Source organism: Mustela nivalis (genome assembly GCF_964662115.1).
Source record: "Mustela nivalis genome assembly, chromosome: 7".
Taxonomy (NCBI): Eukaryota; Metazoa; Chordata; class Mammalia; order Carnivora; family Mustelidae; genus Mustela; species Mustela nivalis.
Window position 1 is genome coordinate 21433063 of NC_139026.1, and position 16021 is coordinate 21449083.

Below are 16021 nucleotides of genomic sequence, written 5' to 3' on the forward strand. Positions count from 1 at the left end.
ACCTGTCATATCCACACTAGACCACATTCTTCCCCAAAGTTGTCCTTAGCCAATAACGTTGAGTCTTCCTAATGATTTGAATTAGAAATTAAAATTTCAGTAAGCGAGGAGCTAGTTACACCGCCTTCCAACCAGGAGGTTGGTCCCTGCGGTTCCTCCCTGGAGACTTTCTCCCAAGGGGCTTACAAAGCATGGGTAAAGCTTGCCTTGCCTGTCTTTTTCCCACGGACAGTAGAAGTTCATCTTCAAGCTTTCTTACTCAAAGGAAAGGAAAATGCAATTAATAGAAAATCACCAGGCCAGTTCCACGTTCCAAGAAACCCCTTTACTCCACATAGAGAGGCCCCACCAGAGCAACCTGAATTCTAGTCATAGGCCAGAAACCTTAAGTTCTTGGTGGTGGCAGTATTTTAGAAGAATGTTGCCTTCTTAAGGTCTGCTCAATAAATGTGTGGAAGCGCTTTCCTTCACTTGGAAAAGCCAATGCTTAAAGTTAAATTGAGGTGAATTCAATGTCCCCTCCACTATTTAATTTCATTGGCAAATGATTTTCAAAGGTAACACTAGGATGATGTTTAATTACTTGTGTTCAACTCGAACCAATATGAAAAACCATCTTGGAATACAAAAGATTTTAACTATTGTGACTATTGTTTGCTTTTATTCAGATAGAAGCAATATTCTGGCATCAAATCATGTTAAAGAAATATGTGAGAGACAGAGTTAAGTTCAGTACTAAGAACATTTTTTAACCCACCGAATGTAATGATATAATCACACCTAAACAATGGGTTTCCATCATGCTGAAAACATTGTTTTCCAGCCTACAGTTCTAAATTGGACTCATTAGCTCAGAAGCTCCACGGTGCTCCCACAGTGCCATAGCTCTAATAAATGAATGTCACACTCACATTTGTATAATAACAACGCAGAGCTTTTAAATTTTCAAGTGCTTTCACATCTGTTATCTCCTTTTAGTACAAACGTTCTATCCCACACAACTACTCATGTGCGTGTTGCACACGGCAGACGAGCTGCTCAGTCCGAGTTCTGTAGAGATGAAAAAGCGAGCGAAAATACGGAAAATAGATCAGAAGGGAGACAACTGTTTCCAGTGTTTAGATTGAGTCGTCACAATCTTTAGAAATTTTCTTGAGTGTTATTTAGAAGTCAGAATACTCTTAGGGCCCCAGGTGGCAGTCAGTTAAGTGTCTGCCTTCAGCTGAGGTTATGATCCCAGGGTCCAGGGGTCGAGTTCTGCATTGGGCTCCTTGCTCAGCGGGGAACCTGCTTCTCCCTCTGCCATGCGCTCTCTCTCTTTTTTCTCGTAAATGAATAAATTAAATATTTTTAAAAAGAATACCCTAAAAATGAATAATAAAGGAGAATAGTGGAGCTAATCAAGTTTAGGGACCATATTCTCCAAAGTTACAGAGAAAGGAAAAAGAGTTTCCAGATATGAAACTTATCACCATTTATAGAAGGTCTTCATTTACCAAAAAATACTCAGGGAAAAATGAAACCTGCTTCTGTTTTCACAAAATAAAAAGGTCTCCTAAGTAGTAAGAGAAATGCAAGTCTTTGCACAAATTTTAGCTTGATATTAATGAGGAAAATCCACCGCGTAGAAGTCCCTGTGTTTGGAAGGCTCTCATCTAAAAAGAATATCAGTACTGGGGGACAGTTACCTTATCTGATGCACGCAAACCCGAGAAATAGATATTATATGCATTTTGAAGACAAGGAGGCTGGGAAACCACATGACTTGTGTGGTCCGGGTCACATAAGCAGAAAGAAATCAAATCAGAACTTGCTTGGGGATTATGTAAGGCACTGTGAAGGCTTTGTGTGCATTGCTCCTCAGTGGAAAGCTGATTCAGCCGGAAGTCTAATGTTTCTTGATCCAAGCAGTATTACTTAATAAGTACAAGTGATTCGTTACTTCTTTATTTGAAAGCATTTTACATATTATATGAGTTCTACAAAGATCTGTTCTTTTGATACTGTTAAAAGAGGAGAAATGGAAATGGGACCAGATAGAAGCCCTGCCCTGGAAGTCCATGTGTTCTGTCTTACCTAATCCTCACCATGGAGCATCGTGCAGACTCAAGCAAGCCCAGGGCGGTAAGGGGTTTGCCTCCTGGCTAGTGTATGGCAGAGCCCGGACTCACGCTCCACCTACCTGACCATAGCCTGGTTTCTCTATGGCTCCTAGTACCCTGTGGTGTGTCTTAAATGATAGAAATATTTTTATGTGATATAAAACATTTTATTTTATTTTTTAAGATTTTATTTATTTACTTATTTATTTATTTATTTTTAAAGATTTTTTATTTGTTTATTTGACAGACAGAGACCACAAGTAGACAGAGAGGCAGGCAGAGAGAGAGAGGGAAGCAGGCTCCCTGCTGAGCAGAGAGCCCGATGCGGGACTTGATCCCAGGACCCTGGGATCATGACCCGAGCCGAAGGCAGGGGCTTAACCCACTGAGCCACCCAGGCGCCCTATGTATTTATTTTTATAGACAGAGATCACAAGTAGGCAGAGAGGCAGGCAGAGAGAGAGATCGGTGGAAGCAGGCTCCCTTCAGAGCAGAGAGCCCCATGCGGGGCTTGATCTCAGGACCCTGGGATCGCGACCCGAGCCGAAGGCAGAGGCCCTGACCCACTGAGCCACCCAGGCACCCCGATATAAAATATTTTAACAACAGTTCAACAAATACAGATTTCTCCTATGCTAAAATAGATTACACCGGTGTAGGCACAGCAACCAGAACAAGGATAAAATCACTAGTAGTTTAGTGGAAACTTACTGAATCAGCTTTTTTATGTGTCACCATAAAACCCTTTAATGCACAACTATAACAATTGTTTGTTGAACCTTTTAGTGCAGACCCTGTGCACATCTTGGTAGAACTCTGCCCTTCCCCCATGTTTGCGAAAGCTTCGCCCAGAGGTATGGAGCTTCGGGTGCATCCAGAGAAGTCCTTTGTTTTCTGCAACCACTGGAAGCTGTTTCCTTAGCAGCTTCTTCCGTTAGAGTTCGGATTTGGTTTTTTTCTGGCTGTGCGATCTGTACCAAGTCATGTGGTTTCTCTGAACTTCAGCTTTGTTTAAAATGTGGATACAGCCTGCCTCTGGGATTTGTGTGTATCAGATAAGATGATTCGTGCGAAAGCATATTCTAACCTGTAAGTCACTGTGTTAGTACGGAGATGATATGACTCTCACTTAGGGTATATATCACCTGTCAGTCCCTAATTCAATCATGGGGTTCATCACGGGGCCGGTGAATGTCAAAGATATTAGAAAAGTAAGTGCTCACTCAGATGGTTGTAGCATTCTGTATAGACCGTCTTTTTGTTCCAGTATTAACCGTGCCTCGAATACATATGGACGATGGAATTGGAATTTTGCTCCTTATTATTTTAGTTGCATAAATTTAAAGGCTGCCGAGAAGCCTCCCTCAGGATGGAGAAGGGAGTCTGTGCAGTGATCACAAAGCCAGGAGAGTCAGAGGATAGGTGGAATAAGTCTCTACCAATTCAGGCTACAAAAGTATGTAGAACTCCTTAGTCCCCATCACCTGTTTACCCCATCCCCTCACACCCCTCCCCTTGCGAGGAGCATCAGGAGATGGATAGACACGTCCAATTGCTACATTGCACACCTGAAACTAATATGTTAACTAGTGGGAATTTAAATAAAAACTTTAAAAAAAAAGTATGTAGCAAATTTAGAGTAATGGCATGCTATTACTATTTTAACGTGGTCTGGTAAAACATGAAGTGAGAAAGAGGGACTACTTTTTCCTTAAGTGAAATTTACAGCTTGCTTGAATCATACAGCCCACCAAATTGGCTAGAGAGGCATGGCTATCCCAAGCCATGAAGCAAAAGCTTAGCCATCTTTGGGCAAGAAGGAAGATGGTAACTTGTTCTTTCCTATTTCCCCTGGGAGAGAAAGTCTTGTTTGTAGAAATTTTACCCACTGCTCTGGCATTATGGGAGTTTACAGAATCAGCCTCCATAAAATAGCACAACTGTGCTCAAGGAACAGCATTTTACAGAAGCGATTTTTCGCCCCCAGCTTACAAGGTTTCTTGTTACTGTGTTAACATCGGATTTTTTAAAAATGCTCATAAGTTAATGGCTAGTTTTTAGTTTAGACCGTTATTGCCTAGCCTCTACTCAGAAAGACTCAGCCTGTCCGTGACTTCAAAAGTTTCTTCCATGAAGGTTTTAAGAGCAACTCCTAATACTCAAGCGCAGACAGATAATATAACCAAAAAAGAAGGTTCAAAATAAACTCAGTAAGCTGTTCCGTCAGGAGCTTCCGATCTGACAGCTTGTCAGGCTGACAGGCTGACGTACCAGTTTCAGATATAACTTGGGATGTTGATGAGAACTGTGCCCCGATTCTAGCCAAGAGCTCTGGACCACCAGCCACCGATTCCCAAAGGCATTGCACCAAGCAGAAGTGGGAAACGTGGCTTTCATAGTTGGAATTTAAACCTGGTGTGTGTACACTTCGTTTATTAATGTGGATGGTTAATTGCCTCTTCTCAAAATATACACTGCTCTCTCCCTGTGACAACTTTGCAGAGGGAAATTCCAGTGTGATTAAGTGTCTTTTGGGAAACTTTGAAGTGTCACTATCTATCCTGTGCATCAGGTTTAAAAAAAAAAAAAAAAAATCATGGGAAGAAGTAGGAGAATCACTCAGAGGGATTCCTTTTTAGGTTTTGATGCTCATCTTACAAGTCTGGATTCTTTCATTCTCTGTCAAGTCCATCAGTGAGGCAAATTAGATGACCAGGAGTTTGTTCTGACATATGCCAGTCAGACCTAAACATCTCCATTGATTTTTGCTGGAGAAGCTTTGATGTCTCCAGCTTCTCTCAGTGTCCTGGTCCTTAACCAAAGTGAATGTTCCCCGTTAAAAACAGACCATGGATTTAAAAAAAAAAAAAAATCAGTATAAAACATCCTATTTTCAACTGAATAAATAAGAAATCTGACTCTATATAAAAACCCTATTTTGTTGGACTTGACCTTGTGATATTTAGTGGTGCCTTAGGGTTGCTGACAGTGAGTAGCTTATTCACAAAGAGGGCCACTAGGCTATTTTTCCACTTGTTAAATCTTTGGAATGTTTCTCGTTATATCCAGTCCAGTTCTTGGGTCCGCAGGTCAGAGTTTTGGTTGTTGTAACCTGACCTTGATAAATTTTCAAGGGTAGGAGAATTCTCTTATTCCCCTTCGCCCTCTTTCTTTTCTTTTTCAAATGTTAAAAAAAGGGAGGGGGTTCCATGTCTAGAGGAAATAGGGCTGATTATGCAGTCCTCTCTCAGTTAATCCCATTTGTAGATGATTGAAGTCCTATACCAGTAGGGACTCTTCTAGATACATGCAAGTAACAAAAATCCGCCTCAAGGTGTCTTAAGTTAAAAAGGGCATGTGTTCGAGTCATTTCTCTGCGAAGTTCAGGCGAGTCTGGGTCCCAGGGCTCCTGTGATGTCTTGCTCTTTGGCTCTTCATGTCTCAGCTCTGCTCCCCTCTGGGTTGTCTCTTCTCCCAAACAGGCTTTCTCTATGATGAGGGAATTTCAAATCCAATTTCTACTTAACTTGAAACTATAAGAAAGAGGCCTTCTTTTTCCAAGAGCTCCCCCCTAAAAAGGCCCAGGATTGAGTCCCATTTGTTCAGATCAGTCTGTTTTGGATCACTTATCTGTCCAGAGAGAATTACAAAGGAGGTTGTGTCTGTATTATGCAGTGCGTGCGTGCGTGTGTGTGTGTGTGTGTGTGTGCGCGCGCGCGCGCACGTGACATGATTAGCCAGGCACAGGTCATGTGTCTGAACGGGGTTTTGGCTCCCTCCTGGTGCACCACACAGATTGAAGGGTGGGAAGAGACCCCTCCCAGGGACCGTCAGAGCGCCAAGACCAGGAATGGGAATGCAGCAGAAATAGCAAAAGTGGACCCCTGAACAGATCCGCTCGAATATTCTGAGAATGTCTGATAGAAAACTGTCATATCACATGAGTATTGATTTCAGTGGTTCATATTTATAAGTTGACAAGCTTTTTTTAAAATACCAGACCTGAAGCCATGAGATCAGGGTTAAGAATCCCATCTCTGGTATCTCTTACATCTATAAACTGGAGCAAGCCTTTTTAGCCATTCAGAATCGTTTCTTTTCCTAAAATGAAATGAATGCCCACCTCACATTATTTTTTGTGAGGCACAAGTAAAGGAGTAGTTGTCAAAGTTATTTTACAAATTCTAAAGCTATATGTTTGGGCTGTTTTATCAAAAGTATCATTATTTTGAGAAAACCTCTACAGTATGCTTTTTCAACTAACAACTGGGAATAAACATACTGTGGAGTAAAGCTCATAATACCTAACTGTGCTTTACAAAACTACTTCTACTTTCCAGCTCCTAAGCCCTAACTGGTATCTCTCCACTGGTATGGACACAATAGTTCTTAGGAATACTATTAGTACTTCAAATACTATAGGTGTTTGAATACTCTAAGAAGTTTCTATCTGTGTCATAATCCAGTTAACATTGGAGCTCTTTGGAAAGGATTCATGGATGATACCCTTATTTAAATACTTTCAAATACTTGATGAGTTAGCATATATCGAATTCTATCATTATCTTTTATATTTAAACTTTTTTTTCTCATACAGTGAAGTGTATGTTGGCTATGTAGTAGCAAGGCCCGACTCTTTCTTCATCATTTTAAAATTCCTTATACTGAACACTGTGTAAATGCTTGTTGACCAGATTTCTTTGCACAAGGTTATAGGCACCACAAAGCCACAGTTTTCTAGGATCCCCAGATGAGACACAAATTGGGATGGTCTCAAATCTTTTAGAAGAACTATCTGGAACAGCCCCTGCCTAGTAGATCTGGTAAGTTAACTGAATACCATTATTGCCAGAGGCAGTAATGATTCATACAACTTATAATACAACTTACAATGTATAATTAATACAACTCCCAAAGCATGGAGAGTTTATGTTACTTACCCAAGGCCACACAGATTGTAAGAAGTAGAGGCAGGATTTAGACCCAGGCAATCAAGCTTCCCACCTGAGCTTTGACCACTGTGTTGATAAACACCTGCACTGTCTCTCTCCAAACTGGGTTTCAGCAGACATGACGCATTCTGTAAGTTCTAGACACGACACATTCTATAAGTTCTAGTGCAACGTTTTGAGTCCTGTGACAGATTCTATTAATACTGTCTAACGTTTTAGGAAAATGCAAGATTAGTAGAGAATTGAACCTCCAAAGTAGCATGAAAAAACTTTGTCAAGAAAATCCTTCGCTCTTGACATCCGTTTTCTTATTCTTTACAAATCAGGAGTAGCAAACAATTGCTTCATGTAAACAATTATGAAATGGCGAGACCCCTTTTCTATAGGGGTTTCCAATGAAGTTTGAATACAGCATCACAAAGATTTGCAGTAACTTGTGTTAATGACTAGAAGATTCTTCTGTGCATCTGCTAAAGAAAAGCAGAAAATCTTAGGATGGGAACGGGCTGTGACATAATGCAGGACTGTTCCTAATACATCCCAAATGGACAGCTACAAGTTTCTGCCTACCCTTGTCCCTGGGAAGGTGACCCTGACTTTGTGAAACAGTCCCATCTCTCTGGAAAAATTGTGATAGAACTTTTGCCTTACGTTGAATTGAAATAAGCCTTCCTATAACTATTACATACTTAGCTTAGAAAAATTGAAGAATAAATCTGCTCCCTTTTGCTGAGAACAGTTCTGTAAGACTAAAGAGAATTTGATGTCTTTCCCTTACTCTGTTCATCATACGTGGCTCCTTGCCAATATCATTCTGAGAAGTGGGATGTGGACCCTTCAGCATCCTGAATCTCTGGTCACATCTGTCACATCTGCTTTGTTGATGTTCATGCTTGACCTCAGTAACATCTGTTAACTCCTACTGAGCTTTTCTTCATGAAAATGTCCCAGCTTTTACCAACGGCTATGAGCCATGCCTCCAACCTCAGCCCTCAGCCTTGGGGTGTGTGTGTGTGTGGGTGTGTGGGTGTGTGTGTGTGTCTGTGTGTGTTTCTGTGTCTGTGTTTAACCATAATTCAGGATTTTACATTTACATTATTCCTTTCCAGAATAAAGTTTTATTCAGTTGTTTGCCCAATAATCCTAGGCTATCAATGTCTTGTTAAAGCTTAGCCAACACTCAGTGCATCAGTGATCCTCCCCAACTATGACATGTGCTAATTTAAAATGCTTACTTCAAATAAGCATGCCTTTCAAGTAATTTCCCCAATGCGGTGATTTCAGTATTGAACAGACAGAACCAAGGAAAAAACTGCAGTCTTCTACCAGAGACCTCTTAGGTCAGCATCACGTAAGATCATCACTCAACTAGACCTCATTTTCCATATTTTCCACATGAATAATATGGAGAAGTCATGGGGTCTCAACGTCGGTGAATGAATGGCCTTGTCCTATACCTCTCTTTTGACCAGAGGCAAGAAACAATGTTGAATGTCTAGCTAAATAATGGGCTTAAGTAAAGAAAACGACAGCCTCAGTTTGCAAGAAAGGAACATAATGTATAAAAAAGATGTTACAGGCAAAGAACAGTATTACTCTGCAAAAGCCGGTTCCTTCGCATCAATCCATGTTATGATAAAAAAAAAAAAAAAAAAAAAGCTGATCACTGCTTTTCTGAATGAGTTATTAATATTTCTGCTTCTTAGTTCTGAAAAATGCATCAGTAACGGTGGCATCCAAAGTTGGAGGTAGAACCAGTAAAACAGCCGATTTTGCAATAAATAGCATGATTCCGATTGACTTCAGTTCCCTGCAACATGCAGAGAACCTGGGGAGCTGTACATTACGATCTCGATTGCACAGTGTTCTTTTTTCTCTCTGCTTTCGTTTTTCTGAAGAGATCTCATAAATAATTGTGTATTGTCATTTAGGGCTACAACTGTCATATTAGGGAATGCAGGTTATATATGATCTCTGCAAATGAATAACAGAAATCACCTAGCCTGTATGTTCTTTCCTACTTTGGTAGCTGAGGGCTTATTTCATGTGCTGTCAGCACCAGAATCTGTTAACAAGAACAGTAGGGAGGAAGGAGGGCGGGAGGCAGGGAAAGAGAGAAACCTGTAAATTTGGGCAAGCAACAGGAATTTATCATCCAAATCTGTATCATGCCGATGGACTTAGGATGGGACCAAAAGTGGTATTTAGTTCCCACTTTTGCCAGATTGATGAATGCTGATGCCAGCCACAGTGCGTCACCCAGAGAGAACCCAGAGAGAATGGCCTGACATTTCACTTCCAGGGGAAGGTCACGATCATGAAGGTTTGATAGGACTGCTCTTCGGGGAGGTGGAGAAATGATGGGAAACAGCATTTTCTTGAGTCAGTGGCAAACATATAAAAACTTAAAAAAACCCTGAACTTGAGACATTCGAGTGTAGTTGAAAAGAAGAATCCCATACGTTGTTTGAGGGCTGTGTTCGAATCGTAGAGCTCACAGGAGGGGAGTAGAGGCTCATTACTGAATCCATGTCAGGGAGATGGAAGTGATCTAAGGCTGGCCCATGGCCCCTGGGCAACTCAGGAGAAACCAAGGGTTTCTGATTTCCAGGCAGTGTTTCCGTTAGTGCCCGTGGAAGCCCCATAGGCTGCAGGGCTGTCGCTGCTGGAAGAAAAGATGCAGAGGTGTGGGGTGCATTAGTTCTTGCCCGAGTCTCTTTGACTCCTCTTTTTGACAGATCTCATTTTAGTCTCTGCTCAAGGAGCTGCTGAGTCCTCTGGCTGCTGACCGAGCCTTCTTTTGTTAGGGTGCCCTTTCTTCTTTTGCCTTTGAAGCTGTTTTGTTCACTCTTCAAGTTTGTTTTTGTTTTATTTTAGAAGCGCTGTCATCCAAGAGAAGGCATGGACTTCATTATACCTTTAGCTCTCACCCTGAACCTTTCCTATTTCTTGTCGGATTCTTTCTGGTCAATTTTCAAACACCCCGAAGTGTGAAAGAATTATGACAAATATAAGGGAGAAACAGAGAAAAAGACAATTTTTTCCAGGGCTAGAACAAGGCAGAAAATTTCATCTCTGGTAGAATCTGACCGGAGGGCTCTATTCATACACATTTCTTTATTAAACTAGCCTACAAAGTGTTGGCAGACTCCTGGAAGGTTTTCAGAATCTAATTGGTGTTGGTGAGTCGATGGAGCTCTTGTCAGCTTGCTCCCTTCCAAGACCCACCATGAGTCTCAATAGCCTCTGAATCCCAGTTTACTGCTGGTCCTGATGGTGGAAAAGGGATTGTGTCCATAACAATGTGCATTCCATAGTCACTTTGTGACCCATGCCTTGTGCTCAGAAGTTGTAGTAACTATCTTGGAATGATGTCATGGTGCCAGGTAGATGGATTCCTATACTCTAAACTTTTTTTTGAATGTTCAATTTCTGCTTGAAAGAATAATCCTTTTACAGTGTGGAAAATATAGACTGAATTTGGACATAATATGCTGGATGCTCAGGGAAGGCTTCTCTGAGAAGGTGACATTGGTGTAGATCCTGCAAGAAATGGGGGAGCTAGTCCCACAGTAGCTGGAGGAAGAGCATTTCAGGCAGAAGGGGAGACAAATGCAGAGGCTTGAAGTGGGAATGTGCACTGCTGTCCAGGACCAAGTAAACACGAAGAAGAGTAGGAGAGGTGGACAGAGAGATGAGGCCAGGGCTGGGTGCTGGTAGATGGAGATGCTCAAAGGCCATCCTCATTAGGACTGTGGATCTTCCTGTGAGTTCAGTGGAGCAGAGTGCCATGATGCAGCTTTCATTTCAAACAGATCATGTTGGCTGTTGTATTGAGAAAAAGCACTAAGTGGATGAGGATGAAAGCAACAAGACCAGTTTGCAAGCTAATGGAATAATCCAAGTGAGAAAAGGTAGTGGCTTGGACCAGGCAGAGATAGGAGGGTAAGAAGACTTTAGAAGTAGATTCCACAGGATTTGGTGCTAGGCTGGATGAGAAATATGAGCAAAAGGATATGGCTCCAACTGGAAGACGGGGGTTGCTGTTTGCTGAGACAAGGCTTATGGGGAAGGCGAGGTAAACAGGAGCTTGGTTTGGGCATTTACTTTATGGTTAAGATGCCTGTTAATCATCAAAGTAGAGCAGCATCAGGAGGACAGCTGGGTATCCGAGTGTGGAGCTCAGGGGAGAGGTCTAGACTGGAGATGCGAATGTGAGAGTCAGGATTGGGTAACACCACCTAGTGTCGCCAGAGAAGACAAAGGATCAAGAACTGATGCTCCAGGGATGGGAAGATGATGAGAAGATGACCACTTATAGAAACCAGCAAAGGAGGCCAAGAAATGGAAGGAGTGATCAAGTGTCAGATGTCAAGGAAAATGAAGTGTCAGATTAGGCAGAGTGGAGGGTATAGAGAAAAACAGTTTCTGTAGAATGGGCTCAGTGAGGACAGGAAAAGGGAACATGGAGAAAACACAGGCACCTCTTGGGGCATTTTACTTCTTAAAGAACAGAAATTGAATAGGAGCTCAAGAAGGATATTGGGTCAAAGGAAGGAGTCTGTTTGCTTTTATTAGAAGATGTTACAGTACTGTTTGAGAATGTTCCAGTAAAGAGGGGGAAATGGATGAGTAGGAAGAGAGAATATGTCATAAACTACTGGATTGCTACCAGTTGAGTAGACAAAAAGCCTTCCTTCAGGAAGAAAACCTTGAAGATAAGTACTACACTTTACATTTTGTCATTAGATTGGAATGCAGATGTGTTGTATTTTCTGAACTAAATTCCTGGTAACCTGAGGTACATGATAGTGACAAGAATGAGACATGTGTTGTATTTTAAGAAAACATTTCCAGAGCCAGGAGAAACATAACATAATATGCCTTTGCTTCATCAAAGAAATCCACATTCAATTATTGACTATATCTCAGTTATAAGACTACTGTATCTATCCTTAATCCCCATTTATTTGGATTTCATGGTAATTCAGGTTGAGGTAAACTAAGTTGGCCTGAGAAATAAGCAAATGAAAAGGATGTTTAACATCCTTTTATAGAATTGATTCCAAGCTCAGTACAAGCAGGCCTTTAACACATAGGTATACTATTACAAATATTCCTTCTCCCTTCAACAAAGTGAGAAACCCTGTGTCAGCCTTTATCAGGAAAAATGAGAACCATTCTAACAAGAACTCTTCAAGGTTCATTTCTGATGCATTCACCAGAAATGTGTCAGCAGTGATGTCATTGACTAAAAAAGCCCAAGTGGCGAGAAGCACAAACCAACTACAAATGATAATGAATAGTAGTAATTAATGTTCCAGTCCTGCTTTACTCTTTGTCAAGAAACTCTGAACACATTCTACAGTTCCAGTGATTCAGTAAATATGCTTGATGGCCTTCTGTGTTCTAGGTGCTAGAAATTTAGCTTTAAAAAAATTCCCTCTCTCATGTAGCTTACCATGAGCTGCAGAACAACCTGGCAAAATAAGTAGGTCAAGTACTATTATTATTCTTTACAGATGAAGACACTCTAAAGCTCAATTAAAACTTAGATTTAAATCACTGCTGTTCTAGGAATGTGGGTTCCCAGTAAAATCACCAATTTTTTCTTTCCCAGAACCGTTCAGAACTCAGCCCTTCAATACACATTGTACTGTGAAATATTATCTTCATAAATATAATGAAAATCTGTGATGGAAACTCTTTTGCATTAAAAAAAAAAAAGCCTCATTCCAAAACTCAGTCTAATAACCATGTGTCTAGAAGAAGAGACATTTTATCTTATGAAGATGCCAGTTACAGCTAATCTACCTAGAGTAACTGCTCTTTGAGCCTGATAAATTATTTATTGCCAACAGAATGACTGTGATATCTGAAATGTATCAGCATTTTCTTCAGCAACCTCCACAACTAAAACACAATTAACTGCCTTTTTTCCCCCAACTCTTTTTTAAAAATCTGACTTTTTACCCTTTGTTTTGAGTCAGTTAATTGTTGGAACTTATAGAGGTTTTACTTTTTTCTAAGTTTAAGACGTAGCTCATAAATGAAAATAATTATTGTAACATCTTTCAGATGTATATAAGCCACATACAAACTCTGTTCAGTGTATGTGACCAGAGGTAGAGTTTTTTTCTTCATTGAGAAAAATTTTATGTGAATTTAAAAAAATAAACTAAGTGATGCATGAGTCTCTTCCCTTCTTAACTCTCTGGTAACTTTCTCTCACTGTTGGAAGATAATACTCGTGTAATAAGACATTAAGTGGGAAATTTCCTGGAGGAACTAAGTACTGAATATTCTCAAGAGAAAGTTGCCCATAATGGAGACAGCTACCCTCTTCATGATTGACCAGGAGGTGGTGAGCCCAGTCACTGGCAGCTGCCTGTGTGAATAGGCAGAAGATTGGTGTTGGGGAAGGACAGAGACCTAAGCCACTGAGGAGAGGGCACAGGAGGAGACAGGTGTCCCCATGCACTCAGAGCCTGGTGGGAAGAGCTCTAAGAGGAAGGCTCATGCAGAGTGGAGGAACGTGCCAGAAGAGGAAACTGGCATCGCATTCCACAGTCGGACTTCTAATAGGCAGATGCACCAACCTGAGCTGAAGAGGAGAGAACTGGAGGGCCATGTCCTGGCAGAGAGGGGAGTGGTCACAGAGCAGCCTGCCCTGCACGGCCAGGCCGTATGTTTGTGTGATGCGGGTGGGTGCGCCAGGAGGAGGCTGGCTTATACCCTCTCTCCTGTGTCCTATCCAGCGGGTGAGCATGGGCGCTAGGAGGGCTGAGTAGAGTTTGGAAGAAGTCAAGCTGGAGACATAATTTTCACATCAGGAATCGTGCAGTGGGGACCCCATCTCCTTCCCCAGAAGAGGCCTCCAAAGATCTTACACGGAAACACAGTAGAACCTGTGTAGGCCGGGATGATTGCACCTGCTACAAGAGGACATCGGAGGCCATATTAGCATTATTCTGAGAAGCAGTACAAGCCGTCAGAGAATTCAGCCATAGCTGAATAAGAAAAGAGGCCCTTGTCCTTCTCTAGTACTCCCCTCCCCAACAAAGGGCATGAAGGAGGTAGAGCTTGGGGTGGGGGGTATCCACAGTTGACCATACCACCCCACTCCTCCCTACTCCTGGTGGAAGAAGGAAGGAGAAGACCAAGTACAAATCAAGCCTCCATGGGTTTTTTAAGTCTCAAACCTGACCTGTGGTGAGGGAAGCAAGGTCTAAATCAGGTGATATTGGGTTTGTTTGTTTGTTTGTTTGTTTTTTACAAAATGGATTCTTAGTGACTCAAAGTGACCAGGAAATTATGGGGTCTGCCCCAACTGTCAAGTGGCCTGGTGCCCATCAGGGAGGGGAGACTGGGCCGGCACTCCTTCCCAGCCGTCCCAGACTGACATGTTGTGACACTGCCCTGTGTCACCTGAGCAAGCCACTTCTGAATGTCAGTGTCTTCATCTGTCCAATGACAAGTGGTTCCTGGGTTAGTTACTTCTAGTATTCAAAGTCTGTGGAAGTTGGGGTTCCTAGGTAGCTCAATCGCTTAGGCAGCCGACTCTTGCTTTTTGGCTCAGGTCATGATCTCAGGCTGGTGAGATTGAGACCCACATTGGGCTCTGCACTCAGCGGGGAATCTGCTTGAGATTTTCTCTCCCTTTCCCGCTGCAAACACCACCCCCCCCAACACACCCACTCTCCCTCTCTCTCGTCTCTCTCCCTCTCAGGTGAATAACTACTTTTTTTTTATTTTTTAAGTCTGTGAAAGTTGTGAAACAATGAGCTCAGAAATGTGGATGAGAGTACTGAGAAGGTGAGGGCTATCCTCCTGCTGCATGCCCGTTTGTGCCAGCTAAGATGGTAATCCCACCAAAGCATGGAGTTCGTATATTTAAATCAGATGCCAGCTATTGTAGATGAGGCTGGGGATTTAATGGGCACAAGACTTAACCTGCTAGAGACTGAATTTTTGAAAGGGAGGAAGAGGAAGATTCCCTGTGGAGAGAATACCAGGAAGTCTAGAGAAGGAACTGAGTAGCAGAGCTGGTTTAAGTGGGAGATGGTTGCTTTTGCCTTCGGTCAGACCCCAGGGATCTTATTTCCTTAACGGGATGCCAATTACCTAACAATCTGTCCCCAGCAAGCCATCCAGAGGACAGAAGAGATGGAAAGCAAAGATGTCTGGGGCGGGGCTGGGGGGGATACCGCTGGCACTGGACAGAGAGATGTTGAGTTTCTGGTGAGCATTTCTGGGAGGGTGAAGGTAGGGATAACATTTAGCCAGGGATAAATTTCTTTTCCATCATTCATTTGCTGATGCGATTGTTCTTTACCGGGCTTCTAAACCATATTGTGGTTATGTTCTTATCTCCTTCCGGCATGATCTTTGTACGGCCTACTTGTGAATTCTGGGGATGTTCACAGTGCTTACTGAGTAAGTTTAGGCATGCTGCCATTTTCTGTGATTCAATTTCATGGTGTCTTTTAGAATGATGGAATTCAGGAAAAGAACTCTGTAAAGATCAAGCCAGGAGCCTCTTCGGTTTATTTGGTGGTTTCTTCTGTAACTCCCGGGAGGAGGGCCTCACTTGGCATTTGGTTCTAAAAAGAAAACATGATTGCCTTTTAATAATTGTTAATTCTTAGCTTGTTAATGGTGTGGTGGAGAGTCGGGATGATGGAGCTGACCCATTGTAGGCTCCCTAGTGCTGTTCCCCAGAGTGTCTGCTTCAGTAACAGACCGTGGCTTCCTGACCCCAACTCCTCCCTGCCTAGTATCCTTCCTCCTGCTCCCCCACCACGCCCCTCCACTGCCGAGTGGCCAACTGATGCTTCCCCCTCTCCCCTGTCAACCGCCCTTGAGAACTCTGGAGGGAGAAGGATCTTCTAGGTTTATTAAATGGAGCAATGACTGAGTCAGGAAAGTCATTTTACTGCATTGCTTGCTTTTGGTCATTGAAGATAA

General features: G+C 42.2%; 1 protein-coding gene across 20 annotated transcripts in view; it reads left to right on the forward strand.

The window, feature by feature from the left end:
* Positions 1-16021, forward strand: part of ANKS1B (ankyrin repeat and sterile alpha motif domain containing 1B) — a 1113310-nt gene that overhangs the window by 1034850 nt on the left and 62439 nt on the right. The window lies entirely within an intron of this gene.